The sequence below is a fragment of the Triturus cristatus genome, chromosome 7 (genome assembly GCF_964204655.1).
Source record: "Triturus cristatus chromosome 7, aTriCri1.1, whole genome shotgun sequence".
NCBI lineage: Eukaryota > Metazoa > Chordata > Amphibia > Caudata > Salamandridae > Triturus > Triturus cristatus.
The window spans coordinates 1,268,897,721-1,268,921,692 of NC_140590.1; the positions used below are offsets into that span (position 1 = coordinate 1,268,897,721).

A 23,972-nucleotide genomic window follows, 5' to 3' on the forward strand; every position below is an offset into this window, starting at 1 on the left:
GCGTATAGCATGAAGCTAAGCCTAACCTGACTGCTGAGCCTAAAGTGTGCAACCTAGACAAGGTCTCCAGTCGATCCCTTTCCAAAAAACATGTACCAAGCATCTAACCTCTCACTTGCAAGCATTTGATCATGGAGCAGGCCTTCTACACATAGAAAACCAGCTCTTCCTCATCCTTTGGTTCTACATATTCCCTTCCTGGACAAATGCAACTTGCTCTGCCTTGAGTGGTCTGTCCTCTTTGCGCTTAGATGTTCCTCAAGCAAGGGACCACCTAAAGACCCTCAACCCTCCTAGCTAAGCATCCTACAGCGGTGGTTGCTTTCCATCCATCTCTAAGCAGGGTGCTTAGTGGTGAGGGAGGGGGCTCTAAAAGGGCTGTGGGCAATAGGCGTAACTATGAACCTTTACCAAGAGGGTGGATTATGCAATTAAGGACACGACTTAGAAAATTGTAAACTAAAATCCTGTGACTCCTCCTCCTGTTATCTGATTAATATTTGTAGGGCTCTCTGTGAGCTTTCTTTTATTGCATCCAGGTATATCTCACCATAACGAACATGTGCCTAAAACAAGCCAATCCTATTGCCATTGCCAGTGCTTCTTAGCTGTATTGGACGAATGAGTAACAATAATTATATAGTCACATTGCCCTGGCCCAACCACTGGATGATAGGTGCGAACCCTCCCACAGTAAACGCAGAATTCACTGGTGTGCAGTGGCACAATCTGAGAAAACCCTGCGATCTATATGTACAGTCCCTGGAGGAGCATTGCAGCCTCAACTTGGCCTCCTCACTGGATACTGATTTAGCAAAGGTTGGAGCCATACATAATTCACTCTTTGAGAGCCTAAAAAAAGAATTTCTTAAAGAAGCGACAAACCAGGAACCAAGGAGTAGTGTACCATCCTGGTTCAATCAACAATGTAGGCTGGCTAAACATGCTGGGGCAGATTTACAAGAAAGTGACGCATCTGTAGAGATGCGTCACTTTCCCTGCGCCAACATGCCAAATCCTTGCGTCACCATGGATGCGCCGTATTTACAATACGGCGCACCATGGCGCAAGGATTGACAGATGCGTCAGAAATTCTGACTCATCTGTTCACGGAAAAGTTACGCATTGCTGGAGCCGTGTCGCAAGCATGATGCAACTCCAGCAATGCTCAGGGGCGCCCTATGCCTAACATGCTGCGTCACTCCTTACACCTGCTTCAAGCAGGCGCAGGGTTTTGACACAGCATGGATGTAAAAGTGACTCAGTGAAATCTTGTAGATTTCACTGCGTCACTTTTACGGGGCTTCCTGCGACGGAACGCCCACCCTGCATACATTAAACCTGACGCAGGTTTAATGTGGCGCAGGGCTTCACAACGTGACGCATCTTCCTAGATACGCCACGTTGTAAATGGGCCGCAACTTTTACGCTGCCGCTCCGTCACAGAAGTGACGCAACAACGCCCTTATAAGAGGGTTTCTGCACCAATACTCGAATGTAGATCAGGTGTTCCGACTACAGATGATCTATTGGAAAACTGTGACCTTAGAAAAGGGAAGACTATTTGCTGTTTTTGTGGACCTATAACAGCGTTTGACCTAGTCGCAAGCTACCTGCCGTGGAAAAAGTTAGCTGAGCTGGGATTTCCACCCTACCTGAGTGCAATAATTAAGAAATTACGTATAAACAACTACGCACAAGTTAGGTGTGGAAAACTGGGTGAAGAAACGGAACCTTTCCCAGTAAAGAGGGCTGTAAAACAGGGCTGCGTCTTGGCCCGACCCTATTTATCTTATGTTTAAACGACTTAGGGGCTTATATACAAGACCCTTGCGCTGCCCGTACGTCACTTTTTCCCATGTTAAAAGTGATGCACTGGCGGCGCAAAAGTAAATAAGCCACTTAGTTGCTTTTTTTAATAGTTGTGACAATGATGCTCCCAGATTAGCAGGCATGAGGGTCCAGGCCCTCAAGTTTGCTGACAATACACTCCTTTTAGCAAAGTCAAAGATCTCTTTAGCAGATTTTGTGTGTTGAGGGGACTGGAAATAAATATAAATAAAACAAAACATATGTTTTTTAATCCCTGCCATACCACCCACCCAAATCCCAACTTGGGAGGGCAGCCCACTAGAACAGGTTCATGTTTTCAATTACCTGGGCATTACGCTGAATGAAAAGATGAATTGGAGCCTTAAATTAGAACAGCACATAGGGGGGCTGCAGAAGTTGCACAAGGGGTTCCTATGTTGATCTGTCTCCCCAGTCCTCCAGTTGTAAGCTTACCAGGCACTTGCTATAACGCATTATGGTGCTGAGATTTGGGGACGTAAAGATCCCAAATCTTTGTTCATGGTTGAAAATAAGTTTTTGAGGTGTGTTCTTGGTTTACCAGCCAGCACTCCCTTGATTCTGTTGAGTTTGGCTTTAGGGCTCAGACCGATCTCTGAAAAGGTAGAAGTTCGACCACTGGCTTTTTGGAGGCGTTTGTGGGTCACCCCATAACTATCGCAGTACCATAGTGGTTTGGAGGAAATACTGAAAAATCCCTTCGCCATCAAAATCCCTTCGATCAAATATGTTAAAGACACATTTGAAGGGATGGGTCTTGACAATTTCTGGCCTAACCCTGAGGGCTATTGCTCTTCCATGATTCCAAAAGTATTAAAGAATCTATTTAAAATATAAAGGTTTAATAATCTTTTAATATATGCACAAGGCTCTTTAACAAATACCTTTCCAGCAGCTAAGGATACTTAGCTATTAGAAACTTATCTTGATGAAATTGAGCCTAATCTTGCCAAAAAACTGTATCTTCATTTTAGATATGGGACACTACCATTGAATGCTTTTACACCAAGACGGACAGGATTATTAAACGTGAACTACCAAGGATGCCTCATGTGTGGTTTTAAGAAAGAAAACACACCCCATTCCTTATTCTTTTGCTCTGCATATAGCAGGGCAAGAACTAAGTGGTTGATCCCTATCTGTAGGAACCTCGGCAATGGAAGAAACAAGCAGGGGTATAGAATTCTCCAAACAGACTTGGCACCCCATATGGTTTTTGGTGTTTCCAGATTTTTATTGCATGTATGGCTGATAGGGTAAAGACAGACCATTGTAGCAGTTTTAAAGGATATTGATAGTTGAGCTCTTATTAATATTTGGCAAATGTTAAACTATTAATTTGGTAGTGCAACGCTTACAAGGCCCTAGATGTAGCATGGCCCTTGGCTCGTAGACTAGGCACTTTCTGTCTTTTAGAAATGTTTTTATGTATGCTTTTATCTTTGTTATTAACCTTGTTATTTATTGTTTTATGTATCTCTTGTATGGTAATGCACTGAAATAAAGAGTATGAAACTAAACGATATTTATATTGCCTATAATAAGTATCTAAAATGTTTCAATTTTGGAAAATATGAGAGTGTGAATTAAAGTTACTGAGGTCTGTGGAAGGGGTAGTGGTCTGCTGTGTTGCAAACACTCCTCTTCTCCCCTTCAGACCACTTTCCTCTGCAGCATCTATATGAGACACGTACACCCTTTTTCTTCCTGCAGCTTTCTGAAATCCTCCATCTGCGTATTTCATACCTCCTCACTTTCCTTTAATGCCCCCCCTATCCACTCTCTCCTTTGCATTTACTTCCTTGCATCTCATCTACACACACCCACAGACTCTGCACCCGTTCACCTGCAAGCACTGCATTTCCTTCTACTTCCGCCCTGTCAATATTTCAACAGCTTTGCATCGCCTTCAAACGCTTTCACATGTAATCACACTTACAATTGGTACATGTTACTATTGTTCCGTGCACTTTGCTGAGAGCCCAAGGATTGGATGAGTGTGTACTTTGAACACCTTTATGACCCACTGACAGGCACCATGAGAACCATCTATTGCCTCAGCCTCGGCTCCAGAGCTCTCAATCATGAACTGTAATAAACGCCCACCCACAAACTGAAGTCACAGACACCTACGGGCGACCCACTTCTCAGGAAGCACAATATAAAATGTAATTAATATGCGGCATGAAAAAAAAACTACTGAAAAACAACATGCTGTGAAAATCAAATGCATTTAGGGAAGTACATTTAGGAAAACATGAAAATGTAAGCAAAAGCTACCTCACTGACATGAGTAACCTTCATGGCTTTTACACTAATTGTCCATAAATCAGTTAGTGTTTTTCCTCTGAAGGACATCAGTATAGTGTCCCAGAGGGACCCGTTTCATAGTCAGTTAATGCCATTCACACTGCGGAACTGGCAATTTAGCCCCATGTCCACCTGCGTCTCAAAGTACAACCCACAACCAGGACCAGTGCAGGGCACGGGCATTGTGGGCAGCCACCCAGGGCCAGGAACTCGACCCACCAGCATGGGGCCCACGACAGTGTGCCACAGCCAGGCCACAACATACCGATCCTACTGAGACCGTTTCACCTCACCATCCAGCTGAGACCGTTCCACCTCACCATCCAGCTGAGATCATTCCACCTCAACATCCAGATGGGACCGTTCCACCTCACCATCCAGCCAAGACCGTTCCACCTCACCATCCAGCTGAGATTATTCCACCTCACCATCCAGCCGAGACCGTTCCACCTCACCATCCAGCTGAGACTGTTCCACCTCAACATCCAGATGGGACCATTCCACCTCACCATCCAGCCGAGACCGTTCCACCTCACCATCCAGCTGAGATCGTTCCACCTCACCATCCAGCTGAGACAGTTCCACCTCACCATCCAGCTGAGAACGTTCCACCTCACCATCTAGCTGAGACCGTTCCACCTCACCCTCCAGCTGAGATCGTTTCACCTCACCATTCAACTGAGACCATTCCACCTCCCCATCCAGCTGAGACCATTTCACCTCAACATCCAGCTGAGACCGTTCCACCTCACCATCCAGCTGAGACCGTTCCACCTCACCATCCAGCTGAGACCATTTCACCTCACCATCCAGGTGAGACCATTCCACCTCCCCATCCAGCTGAGACCATTCCACCTCAACATCCAGCTGAGATCGTTCCACCTCAGCATCCAGCTGAGACCGTTCCACCTCACCAGCCAGCTGAGACCATTCCACCTCAACATCCAGCTGAGATCGTTCCACCTCACCATTCAGTTGAGACCGTTCCACCTCAACATCCAGCTGAGATCGTTCCACCTCACCATTCAGTTGAGACCGTTCCACCTCCCCATCCAGCTGAGACCATTCCACCTCAACATCCAGCTGAGACCATTCCACCTCACCATCCAGCTGAGACCGTTCCACCTCAACATCCAGCTGAGACCATGCTGTGTTTCGTTGCAACTAGGATAGTGGAAGGGGCCTACCTTGGGTGAGGCAGGGATGGCATTGCACTGCCTAGCCCTACAGATGACACTCCCTCACATGGGACCAATTCAACATGACACATTCAACAGGGTGGTCCTGCATTGATGGCTTCTTTTCCCCCTCCCCCTGCCCGGATGCCCATGTGCTGCATTTGGTGCCTGACATTTTTGACCCTTTCAAATGACAAGCAACTGTCACTCTTTCAACTCTTTATGAGCTGTAAAAGAGGTTCTTGTTGGTGGCTGAAAGAGAGGCACTGGGTGGGGGTCCTGCTAAGCCACAGTGCTTGCTCATGTCACTGCCAGTCCCAGGGCAGTGGGGCCACACTCATGGGCCTCGTATACTAGGCCATAGCTGAGGATACAAGGTAGTGTGGCCCCGTCCCCAGGATCCAGCAGCGCTATACCTTTGCAACAAGAACCACAGAATAGGGCTCACCTACCTTGGGCTTCCCTTCCCTAGTCTCGCAGCACTAGACCATTGTGATGATGCCTAGAGGATTGGGGCACCTAGCCTAGGCCCTGTAGCTATGTTGTAGGACTTCGAGGCCTAGAGGATAGGGCTCCCAATCCTGAGTTCAGTTGTAGCTGCCTCTCAGTGCTGTACCATGACTGTGCATGGGTCCATGACAGGGGCATACCCATAATGAATGCAGCAGGTGCTATGGCAGCAGGCCCCAGAGGTAAAAGTGCCCAATTTACTGAAATGTGGTTCGATTATACTGTACAGCCAGTGGGCAGGAGTGATGCGATGCTTTTACTTTGCACAGGGGGCAGTGGTACTATTGCTGTACAACTTGCCTCACTTCCATTGGTATTGCACCCAACTTCCAGCCCAGTAGTGTCCCTCCCTCCCTCCCAAGGGCCTCACATGCATAGTCAGACACTCAGGGGAGGGGGCACATGCCCATAGGATTTGCAGCACTGGGCCATGGCTGGAAGGCCTACGGGATGGGCCCTGTCTTAGGGTTGTAGATATAAATAGTGCAGCAGGTGCAGTCACACAAGAGTTCAGGGATGTAAGGACCCAATGCACCCAAATAATTACTGTTTTCCTGCCCAGCAGGGGTGGCTACTAAGTTATGGCGAAGGAGCGTCTCCCCACTAGGTGGCAGCAGATTTAAACACATGAAAAATAAAAATATAATAAGCCAATTTTATTATCATTTTATTTTTCTTCTTACCTGCAGGCTGCCAGCAAACAAGTCATTGGGCGGGGCCATGCAATCTACGTGCAACAGCAGTGGGGAAGAGGGGTGATGCGTACTTAGCATTTCTCTAGCATTCCTCGATCTGACTGTGTTGTACAGCCTGTTGGGGAAAAACCACAGACTCCCAGGCACTGTCTGAGCGGCAAACCAGGCCGCTCAGACCAATCCCAGCGCTTCTCCCAGAAGTATTACCAGCATGAGAGCAGCGCCAGGATTGGCATGTGGGAGCATGCAGTGTGTGCACCAGCCCTGGAGTCGAGGATCGGGAGAGGAGCAATGCGGCGACAGCAGCAGCAGGTAAGTAAAGTTTTATATTTTTCATTTGTTTTGTCTGTGCTTATTTTTGTGTCCCCCTGCCCTACCGCTTTGGATCCCAAGCAGCCGCCACTGCTGCCCAGCATCATTTGCTTGCATCAGGGGCTATAGTGCCATTAGCATGCCACTGGGACCCCTCTGCAATGTGCCTCACAACCATGATCCCTAGCTGTGGGGTCCACGAAATTTCTATCCCCCCCTGGGCTTTGCAGCCCTGATCCAGAGCTGCGAGGCCCAAGAGAAGGAGCCTGCTCCCCTGAGCCTTGCAGCACCATTGCCTGTGATGCTCTGCGAAGAGACCCCTCTGAGGGGGTGTAGCTTTCAATAGTGTAGAATGTGCAGAAGACACCATGACATTCTGTGATTATGTTATATTCGGAAAACAGTGGTTCCTGTGGTAGACATAAATCTGAAGGAATAATGGTATTCTAGTGCGCAATCGCTGAATATTATAGGGTTAGTGGGATGTCTGATGGAGAAGAGACCGTACACAATACTGCATAAGATCAAGAGAAATCAATTTATATAATCCAAACACACTCCGAAGTCTCTCAGCTATGAACCCACACTGCAAGGCCTAAAGGAGGAGGCGACTATCACTTCCCTGGGCCTCGCACCACAGGTTGCATATTGTTTAATTGAATGCGTTTTCTTGGAGCTTTTTCCTCTGAAGATATTATTTTGGATTTAGATATACTGAAAGCAATTAATAAGGATGCTTTTAAATCACCTCCCAGCTACCTCAAAACACCCTCTTTATCTCAAACCTTCACCAAACCCTGAACCCCAAATTCACTTACCATCATAAACTCCACCAATCTCTCACCACTGAAACCACTTACAAACCCTAAACTCCACCCATCCCTAAATCTTGGAAAACCCTTACCACCCGTAACACTTCACCCATCCATGACACATAAAACACCCTCACCACCCCTCTCTTACCCAGCCCTGAACCCTAAAAATCCTTCACCCTCCTAAACTTCACACATCCCTGACCCCTAACCCCCTTTCCACCCTTAAACCCCACTCATCCCTAAACTATAATACCCCTACCACCCCTAAACTCCATGCAATCCTGATTCCTAAAATTATCATCACCACCCCTAAGATCCACCCATCCATAGCCCCTATAAACCCCGCACTGCCACCCATCCCTGAACCCTAGACCCAGCTCACCATCCCTACACTCCACCCATCCCTGAACCCTAGACCCAGCTCACCATCCCTGAACCCTAGACCCAGCTCACCATCCCTACACTCCACCCATCCCTGAACGCTAGACCCAGCTCACCATCCCTACACTCCACCCATATAAAATCCGCTTCTACCCCTAAACTCCACCAATCCCTGACCATACATATGGTGATGTAAGGTTTTATGTATAGTGTTTCCTGCCGCTAAAGCGGCGAAAATGTTTTCGCAGTTCCTTGATAATATGGCCCATTGTTTGTTTTGTAGATTTACTTCAACCACTAAAACATTGGGTACACAGAGGCACTTCTAGCAAAAGAACAACAATGGGTGTGCAACTTTAAAACCAAGGTAATGGGACTGAGCAATGAGGCTCCATGGAACCAACTTAATTCAATGAATGCATAACGTAGTATGCACATTCAAGCAGTAACTACAGTTCCTCAACCCAACCACTCTGTGATTTAATGCTACAATGTACCTTCTTAGGACAACAGGACACAATCACATTTCATATAATCTTTCATATCAAGGTCCCTTATGTAAAAGTGTCACTATAGATCCTAATTTGAAAAGACATCCCTGTCTTTCAAGTTCATGCAACCTTCACTGTCCTCTCATTCTTTACTTTAGCTGATAAGATAGTCTATCCCCCTCATGATGGTACATAGGTGGTTGCAATTCCTCAATATATAACAAACATTTTCCAGGTAATACAGGACTTTATGTAAGTGTACAATGACATTTTTGAGCCAAAACGTAGCGGACAGTTAAACTCTTGCATATGAACAGCAGTGTGAGCAGGGTAAACTACATTTCCCATGAACCTTTGATAGATGCACAACATTCCACACGCATGGCAGGATGCGCACGCAATGCAAGGGGTGAGACTATTGCTTCGTGTCTGCCAGGACCAGACGTGTATTGGCCATCAACAGCAGGAACCAGTACAGAAGATGGAGGTAATATTTAGATGTGTGTGCGGCATGGCACCGATGAAGAAGGGGCACAAGTTCAAATAATGGCAAACAAGCATTTCTGCTCACTTTGTGTCAAAATGATTAGCCCAAGCTGACTTTGGTGATCCCTCAAAGGTGAGACATTATCTATCCTTGACTTACAGTGTCTGACTACAGGGACATGTCCCCTCCCTACTACTGCGCAGCCTGTTAGTTATAGGGTTAGGGTGAGAACCAACATGTGTGTGACATGAATGCCACACGTATCTACTTGTTTACTACGTTTGTTTATATATTGTATAGACATTTTATATCCTTTTGTTTACCAGGCAGTAACAGGGGTGCATATATGCTGCTGTAAAACGCATAAACAGATGTGCAAGGTGCACCATCTATTATTTAGATTTTTTAAGTGTGGTGCTTTGAAGGGAAGACTTCTAGTGAAAAAGACTAGCGGTTCTGGTTGGTGGGGTTAACAATGAGTCCTAACAAAAGCCGAGGTCCAAAGGGGCCGATAATCGAATTGTTGATAATGGCGACGAGCTGAATGCTTGGTTAAATGAAATCCAGCGGCATGCACTTTCTCCAATTTTGAACCATACCAGGGGCACCCAAAATAAAGAGAAACTGGGTTAACTTTGAGGTAATGTTCAAAGCCTTTTTAGATCGACCTACAACCAAGCATTATCACAGTGCTAACTCCACTGAGGTTTGAGCAATTACTGGTGTTTAGTATACCAAGAGGCGAACCGATGACGAAGCGTTCGACTAACAGGGTGAAGGTTTGGAATATCAATGTGTTATAATATCAACTCCGGAGGCTGTATCCACAGACCATTATCTCTTGTCCCATCAACCGTTTGGTGAAGTGTGTACAATGCACACACAGACACTTTTGTCATTGGTCTTTCAAGTGAGAGATTGGTGTTGAGACAGATGACCAGTCTGTGCATGTCCTTAGGTGGGATGGAGAAGGTTGAATAAATTCAGGGCAGCAGGCCATGAGCGAAGAAGGAGATGCTGTGGCAGTTAGGAGAACTTCAATTTTGGTAAACTGGCGTAACACAAGCTCCCATAGAGAAATAGGAGACTGTGTTAATCCCTGCAAACTGTGGCAGGCAGTCCAAGGAGCCTACCACAAGGTGGATGGATTAACAGGGCGGGCCCCTTGCCCCCGAGCAGAGGCTGCAAGCAAAAGGGTGCCCTGCTAGGGGCCCCGAAACTCGCTTTCCGACAGGCTATCCATGTCGGAAAGCCCAGCATGGAAATCCTGTGGGAAACCGAGCATCATAATCCCAAAGGCAGAAACACCTTCTTATGGGATTACGGGCTGATCTCCGACTGGCCGTTGGGCTCCTGGAGCCCGTCGGAAGCTAGCCGGTAAGACCGTCCGGTTTTAATTCTGACTGGCTGTATTGTAATCAGCCAGTCGGAATTGAAACTGGCGATCTCGGTCGTAAAGCCTCCGACTTTTACGACCGAGATCGTAATAGGCCCCTATATCTAGACAAACATTAAAACTTTTCACACAGTGAATGTGTGCTGTATAGTGTAGTACACATGCAGAGTGTAAAAAATTAGAACGAAATAAAACATTTCTCCAACTTAAGACATGCAGCAAGAAAGTGTTATTTTTTTGTGTGCAAACCCCTATATAACCTTTTTAGTTGACATGACTTTGCGTCAAACACCCTACATTGTAGCATGAGAACACCCATATAGCACTCATGTCCTGCCTCCCTGGTGCAAAGTAGTGCAAAGCAGCACAACGGACTTCTACTGTGAGGCTATTTGCCAATGTAAATAAAAGTTTTGCACTGGAAAGCAAATAGTTTGGCAAGACTTTTCATCAGTTTGCTTCACTTTGCATGACTTTGCATCAGTGCAAAGTCTTGATAAACCTGCTCCTCAGTCTCACCCTCTTTCACTATATGTCACTTGCTTTCACGTGTGCACAGACACATGCTCAGACACATGCTCTCTCACACACATGCTTCTCTCACATAAACACACTCTTACCTGCTTGCACACAACATGCATTTAAAATCATTTTATTTAACTTACCACAGTTGTCAGACAAGGTCCCATTCCAGCCCCTACTACTTCATTTATTTTTATGCTAATAGTGAATAAAATGCTATTATTCACTATTAGAATAAAAATAAATGGGTTGAAAAGAAGGATGGAGCCCGAGACCTATAAGGACGAGCAGCCCCAGTGTTATTGGCTCTGATTTTGCCACCTCTGAGGGCAGAGATCGCAAAAAATGTGCCTGGGGTTGCAGCTGCCATGGATGGCCTGTATTACAACAAACAAATGATGGACGGAATGCTGACAATGCAGACATTCTCCCCCAGTCAAGAGATCTGGGTTAAATCCATCGTTCTTTTGCCCACTACGCCACTCCAGTTCAGAAATGGCCATATGCAAATCAGTCTTGACCCTGTGCCTCATGGGAACAGTCCAGCCCGAACTGCCAAGCCATGTCTTCCCTGGACCGGAATCAAGCATCCTAGGACCGGTTTCTGGCTATCAGCCGTCATCAGCCAGGATAGCTTGACTCCAGTGGCGTAGTGAGCACGGGGCCCACGTCTGGGCATACCCATCCCACTTAGGGCGAAAAGCGTTACAACAAACAAATGATGGACGGAATGCTGACAATGCAGACATTCTCCCCCAGTCAAGAGATCTGGGTTAAATCCATCGTTCTTTTGCCCACTACGCCACTCCAGTTCAGAAATGGCCATATGCAAATCAGTCTTGACCCTGTGCCTCATGGGAACAGTCCAGCCCGAACTGCCAAGCCATGTCTTCCCTGGACCGGAATCAAGCATCCTAGGACCGGTTTCTGGCTATCAGCCGTCATCAGCCAGGATAGCTTGACTCCAGTGGCGTAGTGAGCACGGGGCCCACGTCTGGGCATACCCATCCCACTTAGGGCGAAAAGCGTTACAACAAACAAATGATGGACGGAATGCTGACAATGCAGACATTCTCCCCCAGTCAAGAGATCTGGGTTAAATCCATCGTTCTTTTGCCCACTACGCCACTCCAGTTCAGAAATGGCCATATGCAAATCAGTCTTGACCCTGTGCCTCATGGGAACAGTCCAGCCCGAACTGCCAAGCCATGTCTTCCCTGGACCGGAATCAAGCATCCTAGGACCGGTTTCTGGCTATCAGCCGTCATCAGCCAGGATAGCTTGACTCCAGTGGCGTAGTGAGCACGGGGCCCACGTCTGGGCATACCCATCCCACTTAGGGCGAAAAGCGTTACAACAAACAAATGATGGACGGAATGCTGACAATGCAGACATTCTCCCCCAGTCAAGAGATCTGGGTTAAATCCATCGTTCTTTTGCCCACTACGCCACTCCAGTTCAGAAATGGCCATATGCAAATCAGTCTTGACCCTGTGCCTCATGGGAACAGTCCAGCCCGAACTGCCAAGCCATGTCTTCCCTGGACCGGAATCAAGCATCCTAGGACCGGTTTCTGGCTATCAGCCGTCATCAGCCAGGATAGCTTGACTCCAGTGGCGTAGTGAGCACGGGGCCCACGTCTGGGCATACCCATCCCACTTAGGGCGAAAAGCGTTACAACAAACAAATGATGGACGGAATGCTGACAATGCAGACATTCTCCCCCAGTCAAGAGATCTGGGTTAAATCCATCGTTCTTTTGCCCACTACGCCACTCCAGTTCAGAAATGGCCATATGCAAATCAGTCTTGACCCTGTGCCTCATGGGAACAGTCCAGCCCGAACTGCCAAGCCATGTCTTCCCTGGACCGGAATCAAGCATCCTAGGACCGGTTTCTGGCTATCAGCCGTCATCAGCCAGGATAGCTTGACTCCAGTGGCGTAGTGAGCACGGGGCCCACGTCTGGGCATACCCATCCCTCTTAGGGCGAAAAGCGTTACAACAAACAAATGATGGACGGAATGCTGACAATGCAGACATTCTCCCCCAGTCAAGAGATCTGGGTTAAATCCATCGTTCTTTTGCCCACTACGCCACTCCAGTTCAGAAATGGCCATATGCAAATCAGTCTTGACCCTGTGCCTCATGGGAACAGTCCAGCCCGAACTGCCAAGCCATGTCTTCCCTGGACCGGAATCAAGCATCCTAGGACCGGTTTCTGGCTATCAGCCGTCATCAGCCAGGATAGCTTGACTCCAGTGGCGTAGTGAGCACGGGGCCCACGTCTGGGCATACCCATCCCACTTAGGGCGAAAAGCGTTACAACAAACAAATGATGGACGGAATGCTGACAATGCAGACATTCTCCCCCAGTCAAGAGATCTGGGTTAAATCCATCGTTCTTTTGCCCACTACGCCACTCCAGTTCAGAAATGGCCATATGCAAATCAGTCTTGACCCTGTGCCTCATGGGAACAGTCCAGCCCGAACTGCTAAGCCATGTCTTCCCTGGACCGGAATCAAGCATCCTAGGACCGGTTTCTGGCTATCAGCCGTCATCAGCCAGGATAGCTTGACTCCAGTGGCGTAGTGAGCACGGGGCCCACGTCTGGGCATACCCATCCCACTTAGGGCGAAAAGCGTTACAACAAACAAATGATGGACGGAATGCTGACAATGCAGACATTCTCCCCCAGTCAAGAGATCTGGGTTAAATCCATCGTTCTTTTGCCCACTACGCCACTCCAGTTCAGAAATGGCCATATGCAAATCAGTCTTGACCCTGTGCCTCATGGGAACAGTCCAGCCCGAACTGCCAAGCCATGTCTTCCCTGGATGGCCTGCATGTCACAAATTACCTCCAGTATTTCTGAGCCATCATTTTATCATCGTTTGCTTCCCCCAACCCTCCACCTCCACCTCAAAATGGTATAGCTGCCATCTCTAAGGTTAACAATTGTCTCCAGTATGCCACCACTAGCATTTTTCCATAGGTGTACCTTTATGTCACGTATCTGTTCCACTATTTCAGGATTTGCATTTTGCCTTGGGTGCCCTTCCTTATGCCAGGAATTACCTTTACAGAGCCAGTAAAATTAGTTTGCAACTGGAGCCCCGTGCCAAGAATTTCCTCCAGTATTCAAGTGCCAGCCTTTTTCCACAGTGGCCGTGCCAAAGATTCCTGCTAGTATGTCAGGGTCGTCAATTTTTGCCATGGGTGCCCTTTCTATGACAAGAGTTATCTCCAATATGCCAGCTGCAGCATGATACCCGTAGGTGTAGCCACTCACATTCTCTCAATCCATTTCATTTCATAAAACTTTATTCTGTTTAATCCAAACCATCAAAGTATCTCAATCAATAAATAACAATCAATGGCTAAATTAATCCTGTCCAATTTCCAGATATTAAAACAGCAATATAAAAACTTCCATGAGACAGTTAAAGACTACAGTCGATAACATCCTCTCGTATAATGAAAGTGTTTTGTGCCTGGTGTGATCAAATAATCATAATAAGAGATCTCTAATAACAACATCCGAGCTGCCCTGGGCATAATTACATCTCTAATAGTACAAGAAGCCTCTTGAACAGTCTAGGTCACAAACTTCTGTCGCCTAAACCAAACATTCAATAAAAACCTGCTTACTGCACAGACAATAGGAATTGATGTATCAGTCTTTAAAATCCTCAGAGCAACTCAATAATGTCTAGTTTCCAGGTTACAGCAAACAGGTCGAATCCACTTTCTTCGAAGAAAGCGGTATCCAGTACAAAAGAACAAGATATGTTCATCAGACTCTGGGGCAAAGTCGCAGGTTGGGCAAGTAATTGAGTCTGATTTGGAGGCCCATGTGTTAAAAGACCTTAAAGGTAAGCAACCCACGCGGAATCTCACATAAAGGCTTTTTGCCAATGGTGGTGTAATCAAATCGAGAAAGGCTTGGACTTGGGAGGAGACTTAAAACTTGAAAACTCGGGGTTAAACGCCCTGCAGTCATTCTCTCACTCATACTCACTCCCTCTCGCAATCACCCTCTTCCCCCTCTCTCATTGTAACTCACATTCACTCCCTCATATTCACTCCCACTCACAGTTACTCACACACAAACATACTCATACTCACTGGTTCGCACTCTTACATGCAAAAACACACAATCATCCTTTCACAGTCAATGACTCTGGGCCCTGGTGTAACTGCACCTGCTGAACTATTAATAGCTACACACCAAATGCCCATTAAGGCCCTCTATCAATTTCTAATCCCTCATTCTTTATAAAGCACTCACACTTTTTTACCCACTCCCTTGCACTAACTTAAACTTATTCATCCACTCTCTCAAACTCAGATTCCCACTCACTTTCACTCTTATTGACATTCTCAAACATCCTCTAACTCACTCTCAGCGACTGTCAATCACTCACAAACACACTCACGCGTACACACACATACACCGAGAAGCAAGATTTTTTTTAAGTTACCCTACTTTCTTAGATTGCAACTCTGAAGCTTCTTGGAACCAGCAGGCCATGATTCCCAACGAGGAGCCAGATGGAGCAGCAAGAGCAGGATTGAAAAGGGGGAAGATTCACCTCAATCCCTCTCCAAGGTTCTTGATAGGCTGGAAGGACAGCTCTGCAAGAAGCTAGGATAGAGCTGGGGATCCTGCCCCTGCTGCTATGTGTGGCTTTACATTGGCTTCAGGGATGCACTGATGTGAGCCCTGACAGCCCCATTTTACCAGATATACTGCACTGCCTGAGGCATGTGCAGTATGTCTGATGAATAAAATGGATTGTGTTAGTGTGAGGGTAGCATAGTTGAATTACACCATCAGACATGCACAGTCTCGACATCCAGCATTGGTGTTTTATTTTGAAACAACACTCTGTAGCTAGATCAAGCATCAGCCCCATCAAGCCCTTCCTCCTCCTCCTGCCAAGAGGTCTGACCTGTGCACTGGCTGTGTTCATGAAAACATGAAACTCCTGTTTTCACGAATGCTGCTCTGTTGAATCTTTAGCAGGAGAGGCAAGGGGCAAAAAGGAGTGTCTCACAGGAGGCAGGGCCACGCCCCTTAGCCCATGATAAGAAGCTGCTGTTGTCAGTTAGGAACAGACTCATCTCGTCTTGTCCATTTTTAACCGAAACTCCAGCAACCCAGACCGATCTCCACCATGTTAAGGAGAGGATCTGGCCTAACGGCTAGGGCGGTCAACCTCAAAGCTGGGCAACCGTGTTCGAGTCTCAGCAGGGACGCTCAACATCATGTGATTCTGGGCAAATCACTTTATCTTGTACCTAACAAAAAATGAATATGTCCATCTGTAATGCAACTGGTGCTCATGTAAACTGCGCTGATTCCTTCGGGTCGAGTTCGCGCTATATAAAACTCCCCCAAAAAAGCATCCTCAGTGACATGCAGATTGTGTCACATGGTCAATTGAACTATGGAGATCACACACTTGGGCATCACCGTTGTACTTAGTGAGTTTCAGTGGGAAGGGGAAAAAGATGAAGGGTAGAATGCTTAAATTAATTTCAGAACTTATAACTATTGTTTAAGTATTCTAGGCTGTAGTTGTTTTGCCTAGTGTGCTACAGTCAAGGACCAACAATATGCAAATCAGCCTTGATACTCCTGCAGAAAACAGAAAAATGCCAGCTTGTGTTCCTTTATTCAATTTTTCCTCTGATTTAAACATGAAAATACTGCTCATGCTACTGGACATGTGGCAACCGTAGAGGCCTGGCCTCTTCCCCTGGGTGTTGCAGCTATAGTCCAGCAATGTGAGGCCCAAGGAAACAGGCCAGTCAGTGAGCCAGTCTTGCAGCATCATTTAATTGCATTTTGACTTGTGCTTTCCTGGGTGCTGTAAAACTGAGGAAAAATCATTGTATGTAGGTGAAAGGATATGCACCTCAAAACTGTTTATTGAATGTGTATCATGCTCACGTACAAAAGGAAATACACTCTACAACAGCTTTAGTGTACACTAACAATGAGTATCAACATTTTTAAAGGCTGCAGAGGGAGTCAATAAGGACGTTGTAGCTATGCTTCAGGACACGTCATTAAACCCTTTCGGCTACATATCATTGTATTCTGATAGCTTCTTGTATTTTATAGTTGTGTTACCTGACAGCCTTAAAGTAGTCTTATCCCCAGAGTTTTGCATTACTCTTCCACTTTTCTGGCCTTGTTTTTGCTGGTATTAGGACTCTGCACTCTTTACCACTGCTAACCCGTGCTAAAGTGCTTGTGCTCTCGCCACTAAACATGATAATATTGGCTCATATGCAATAGACACATTTAATGTACTTATAAGTCGCTAGTAAAGTGCTCTACATGTGCCTGGGGCCTGTAAAGTAAATGCTACTAGTGGACCTGCAGCACTGATTGTGCTACCCACTTAAGTAGCTCCTCTAACCATGTCTCAGGCCTGCCGTTGCAGAGCCTGTGTGTGCAGTTTACACTGCCATGTTGACCTGGCAAAATAAATCTTTTGCCAGGCCCAAACCTTCCCTTTTTATATATATATAAGTCACCCCTAAAGTAGGTCCTGGACAACCCAGCGAGCAGGGCGAAATGTGTTTAAAAGGTAGGACACATACTTTTACGTTTTACATGTCCTGGTAGTGAAAAACTTTCAAATTAGTTTTTCACTACTGCAAGGCCTATCTCTCCCATAGTATAATATTGAAATTACCTTATTACATTTTATAAGTGAAAGTTCCAATTGGGAAGAGAAAAACCCTTCAAGTATTGTGTCTCTGGAATCACATTTTAAAATCCAAACTTATAGTGAAGTTGGATTTCAAATTGCAATTCTGAAAATGCCACTTTTAGAAAGTCAGAAGGCAAGAGTGCCTACAAGGGATTTATTTAAAGATTATTGTTCAAAATAGCCATATCTTAGTTATGGTGACATCTAATGACAACCATTGTAATAACTCAAAAAGCGAGAATTTCTTTTTTTTTTTAAGAAACACAACCGGCTTTATCAAAAAAGTTAATACATTTTATATTACAACAACATTAAAGTGGCGGTACAATAACAGCAATCAAATCAAAAACACACATTGACAACAGAAAACATATATATTAAACATACAAACATATCCTGATTCTCAATGTAATAAAAGCCCATCTTCTTTGGATCAAAACAGTGAGTCTGACCTATACATAGGATTCAGAACTCAAACTAAATCAATTAACAATAACTTAAAGAAGTATAGGAATGGATTTGACGTCGACGTTTCGGTCTCTGTTGCAGCAAATCATTGAGACCATCTTCAGGACAAAGGTGGATCATTTGACATTTTTTGACCCTTCTAGAACAATATCAACATTATATATGACTTCTTACTTTCTCATTTTAATCCTTAGTTCATAGAGCACCCGGAAAAGGTGGAGGAAATTTTATTTCAATAAAGGTGCAGAGATATAGACTTTGCAACCAAGATTTCAAGAGGAGTAATAGAAATAAACAAGTAGCTGTGTAAACGTATATACTTATGAGGTGAAGTAAACCACATAGTCTCAGTGTGACTGGATTTATAAATAACTCACTATTTGAATAGTTGAGGAGGAGACTCAAATTCTCTAGGGAAAAGTCTTCAGTTTACAAATTTGAGCCTGTATCAAATAAATGATGGTTACATATCATCTCTCAGAGGTCTAATTTTTTAAAGAAAGAAATGTAACTGATGCATTATTGGTAGTATTTACAATAAATATTGATATATTGGCCTCTCAACGCAAAGAGAAAGATTGAGTATCCTAAAAGAAATATATGGAAACTGATAAGTTATAACACACACACAACTATTTGTGTGTGAATTCTCAATAATGATTGTTGTGAATTCTCAATAAGTCATAATATAGAGCCTTGTTCATTGGGCTGGATAATGTGCGAATGGAAAAGATTCCTATGCCGCAACCCTCATGTTGGGACCAACGCATCACTTTCGGAACAGCTGCTGCACAAAGCTTTTCTCAACGCAAGTTCCTCACATCCCTCATCGCCGCCGCCGCCAAAACTCCACATTGCAGCATCACCACTCATAGGAACAGACGCATCGCATTCCCACGCACTTTGCATCACATCCCCGTTCACAGGATCCTCGAAGTCGATGCATCAGGAACTCGTACTGCAGCCTCAATGCATCTCGGCACGGCACATCACCTCGGCTGCATGACGAATCTTCGTCTTGGATCCACGCAACGCTCTGCAATCAAGATTTAAAGTACTTGGTTTAGCAGACCTAACTGGGTCCCTATAGCTGGCCTGTGATCCATTGCAGTTGGCCTGAACTTGTGACTTTGTCCCAGTCTGGCGCAATCCAGATATCCCTCAATAGCACTTAGTGTTTTTTTCACTTTAAGCTTTCAAAATCAATATCTCCGGCTTTACTCATTGGATTTGTGACGTTTTGTTCTTGTTTTATTTATTAAAGTCAGTGCCATTGTTCTAACCTAGAGTGAGATCTTTTGTGTGATTTTCTACTGTTTGAAGGGTTGCACAAATACTTTACACATTGCCTCCAAGTTGTCTGATTTCTCTGTGCCAAGCTACCAGAGAGAGAGCACAGATTAATTTAGGATTTGCCTGCCCCTTACCGTGACTAGGATTTGTGTTTGCTGCTTGACCAGGGGTCATACCCCAGTCAACCAGTAACCCAATTTCTAACAATAGTGACTTTAGTGAAGCCTTTAATAGCAGTCATGCAATTGCCAACTGTTTTATATGCTTTCTCTATATTTCTTGCTCAAAAACGTCTGTCCCACACACGTTATCTTGCACTGTGCAGCTGGAAAACCATCTTGAAATTTTCATCAACACAGTCACCCTTAAGGGCATCTGACATGCAAAAGGACACCTCATTAGGACCTAACTAAATATGATCACATCACCCCACTCTGACTGAACATCGCAGGCTTATATTACAAACCTGCACCCAATTCAAAACCAGCTGCATCATCAATAAAGTTATTTTGATTGGCACCCCTGCCTACTTGGATGACAATCTCCGCTGTCACTCCGCACACCACTACAAGTCCACCTTTCACAAGGAAGTTGAAGAAATGCAAAAAAAGAAAAGAAACAGGAAATAAGTCTTCCCCATCTATTCACCAAGGATTTGGAACGACATCTTCATATCTGACACAGTGCATGTTTATGAAACAGGTGAAAACTCACCTTTTTAAAGAACACTACATCATAGTGCAGTAACACTCCACCAAGAAACTACTTATCTATCACTCTGTCTTTGGCTTTGCCACTGTACAGCTCCCTGCTGCCTTTTAGTAAGGTGTGCACATTTCTCGAGGGCCACTTGATGCCCCAAGACGAGTTTGTACGCGCTAACTGACACCTGACACCTTGTTTCTCATTTGCGCTGCTGTAGTGCGTTTCATTCGCACTTATTGGTATATAGATCAAACGGAACCCACAACTTTTCAATTACTGAGATCACTACACATTATGGGACATGGCCGACATTTGGTGCGATGGCTTTACCGAGGCTTGAGAGAACATTTGCATGTTCCACTAATACCTCTCAGGCAGAAGTGGGATGTGACCTTGGGGCGGGAGCTGGAAAATAGGGAATGGGCCCAAATGCTAGAACATCCCCGGCGGGTCTCACGGAATTGCCGTTTAAAAACGATTCAGTTATTTGTACTACATAGAGCATACCTGGCCCCAGCTACGATACGGAAAATGTTTCCCACGACGGCCGCGGTATGTCCACGTTGTAGGATGCATGACGCTGATTTTCTTCATATGATATGGTCCTGTCGGGTGCTGCGGGGGTTTTGGTCGGAGGTTGTCCAGGGGATGGAGGTGTTGACAGAGCGTGCGCCGTGGGACACAATCGAGGCCTGCCTTTTGGGGTTATTCCCCCTCCCTAAAAAAGCTAAATTGTTACGCAGATTTGCAGGGTTGGCTCTGATGTTGGCAAAACGTATGATAATACGACGCTGGAAGTCTACTCTGGCGCTGCGAGTGGGCGATTGGCGTGAAGAAGTGGGCAGATGGGCGGTTGCAGAAAGGGAGGCTTTACACCGTGAACAATACAGGGGACTGCGGAAGCGACCAATTTCACTGGACTGGGCGCACCTAGTGGAACAATTCAAGGCTATGGAAGATGTCGAGCCTTCGGGTTCGCAACACAGTAGGCGGGACAGCGGTGCTGTGTCATAGGAGCTGGTGGATTCATGTTTACCTGCGCATTAACAGGGGGCCTCCCTTCTGCTTCCTTATCCCCGGCCCTGTTCTTTTGTCTCTGTTCCCTTGAGTCCCCCTCTCTCCTTGCTCATCTCTATGTTTCTCTCCCCTCTCCTTCTTCTTCCCCCCCTTCCTCCCCCTCCTCGGTACACGCCCCTTCTCGGGCTTCTCAGACCGGATGCGCACTGGACGCAGGATCATCAGCGAAGTGTGTAATCTGTGTAGCGGCACTTAGGTTGCTTGTTTGTTGGGGTATTGTTTGGGGAGGGTTCGTTTGGGAGGGGGGTGTGATGGGTACTGCACAAGATACCACTTATTAGTATTGTAGTTATCTGTCTGGATATACAGCTTGCAAATTTATACTGTAAATCATGTTGTAATTTCTGTAAGATGAATGTATGCCTTATCTTACCATGTGACCAGGATCCAGGCCGTCTTGCTAATATGCAAGGCCTTCAAAATGCTTCTGCTTTACCGTGTACACTTGTGTGTTATTTGCAGTGCTCAATAAAGATACTTTAAAAAAAAAATAGTAAGGTGTGCACAATGTAATAAATACAACATAAATACATAATAATGCACTACTCTGGAAAAATATTGTTTAAGTTTGAATACATATATATGTTTTGAAGAGACCTATGCCAAACATTTCCAATCAGTGTGATTAATATAATGTATTTCCACTTAACAGAACTGTAAAATGTATGTACTTATTTGTATTATGGTCATTGTTTATGTTTTAATTCAATATTCAAATGATGATACGAATTGTGGTGTCATTGTTGGCATATTAGAGTGACCTCACACTTTCAGTTTCTGTCCAGGGCCCCAAAAACCCTAGATTCGTCCCTGATTACAACATTGCCTGAGGCCACCGCATCATCTTCACTGAAGTCAAGCCTGGGCAGGGCTGCTCTGCACCTAGACAGCTTGGCCCCGAGGCACTTTACCGCTATTCTGAAATGCGAAAAAATCTACAAGCTATAGCCGAGGGGGATGTATAGTCTACGTGGAGCTTCTGCAGACACGTTGCTTCAAAAAATGACTCTCTCTCCCTCAAAACCAATAGTACGAACTTCACATACACACCAAATACACACATACGAATATACAGATAGCAGCATCGTAAGCTACCCACACATGAAACAGCACAGACAACAGTGCTACCAGCCTCAGTATTTCACAGAATAGGTATGTCACAGGCAGCTGCAACAGTGCAGACATCCCTCTCACAAAATACTTAGGCCCTGATTACAAGTTTGGCAGCTAGATCCGTCCCGTGCGTAAACTCCTGTTTACGCATGGGACAGAAGTACAAGTTTGATTTTATTAAGTAACGCAACATTCGTTAAATTGCAACAGGTCAAACCTGCTGAAATTTAACATGGAAAATGTGTCCGGTATTTACCACGCCATGTGGATCTTGGTGTGTTAAACACCAAAATCTGCGTTTTATTCCCAATACCTCGTAATGGGTGCTATTTTTTTTGTACCCGATAAATAACGAACCCCAAGGTTTTGTTATTTACCAGGTGTGATAAATAGCACCTCTACTTGTAAGCAGGCCCGTACTGCACTGTATTACTCATTTACACAAAGAATGTGGCAAGCCAAGCCGCAACACCCCCATCACTGAAATGGTAGAACCTGTCTCTCTCTGTAGTGAATCAGCCACTTTTGTGGTCTGACACCCTATGATGACCCTCAACCACCACCATTCTGTACTGACTTAAGTGTGTTATGTTACCTTAGCCTTAATGTAGGATGGGTTTGCATATGCCTGCTTTTCTTCTGTGTTTTAGTGGAATAGTCTTTCCAAGAACAGAAGGTATGGGATGTTGAGGTGCAGTGCTGTGGGTGGTGGTGCACACATGTGCTCAATGTTGTATACTGAGGTATTTAGTGTATAATGTTATTTGGGTTAGGTGAATTATGACTTTGACCTATTGGCTTTGACGTGGTCTAATGTCATTCTGCCTTCTGACTTTACCTTGCTTCAAACTTTTCTGTGTGCACAGTGGTGCTTGTAAGTTGTGTGGATGAGAATTATAGGTGCTCCTTGCTTTTTTGATTCCATCTTGCTTTGGGCCTTTGTGTGCATGGCTTAACTAACTCTGAAGCCATTTTCTGTGAAGAAGAGGGCATGTTTTGCTTTCCTGCTGTTTTTCGCATTTTACTGACTAGAGAGAACTGGTTCTTATCAGAGGAATGTACATGGTTTGACTTTTAGTCATAACAGGGGCCTGATCAACCCTTGGTCTGACCTTGAAGCAGGCTGGTACTGGCTCTCATGAGAACTAGGGGGCGTGGCTTGCTAGAAGCTTCGCTGTGTTTTGAATGTGTATTAAAAAGGTGAGTCTACACTGGCTCGGTGGAAGTTCATCCGTGGAACAGACGTGTTGCCATGGAAGAGTAGAGGCTGGTGTCACCTCTGAGCTTTCGCCCGGTTCAAGCAATGGACTCCCCTTGAACAAAGTGGGGTGAAATGGAGCATTAGGTGAGGTGTCTCTGCTAATGTCTCTTGATTCTTTTCTGAATTCTTTTCTTTCCTTCTTATTTTCTGATTCTTATATCCATACATATATATTTCTAAATATATATTTGTCTTGATTGATATTTGCAATCATACTATTGATATGTTAGAGTCTGCTATGTTAGGTGCATTTGGCTTACTGTGTGATGCTATTTACTAATAAATACATCCCAGATATACCAATTCGTCTTTTCCTTGTAGCAGGAGGTGTGGACTCTTCTTGGCCAAGTATTCTGTTGTAGAAGGATGGGTGAATT

The 23,972-nt window shown here is 45.3% G+C and overlaps 1 protein-coding gene across 4 annotated transcripts in view; it reads right to left on the reverse strand.

Annotated features, from left to right (window-relative positions):
* The window catches only part of LOC146811796 (dual specificity protein phosphatase 14-like), a 124,766-nt gene that overhangs the window by 74,893 nt on the left and 25,901 nt on the right, over positions 1 to 23,972 (reverse strand). Inside the window, exon 3 of one of the 4 annotated variants that reach the window (XR_014966779.1) lies at positions 17,963 to 19,182. The exons of the other annotated variants lie outside the window; for them this stretch is intronic. The gene's annotated coding sequence lies outside the window, so the exon portion shown is untranslated. Of the gene's footprint in view, positions 1 to 17,962; positions 19,183 to 23,972 lie in introns of those variants that run through there. 4 annotated transcript variants of the gene reach the window in all.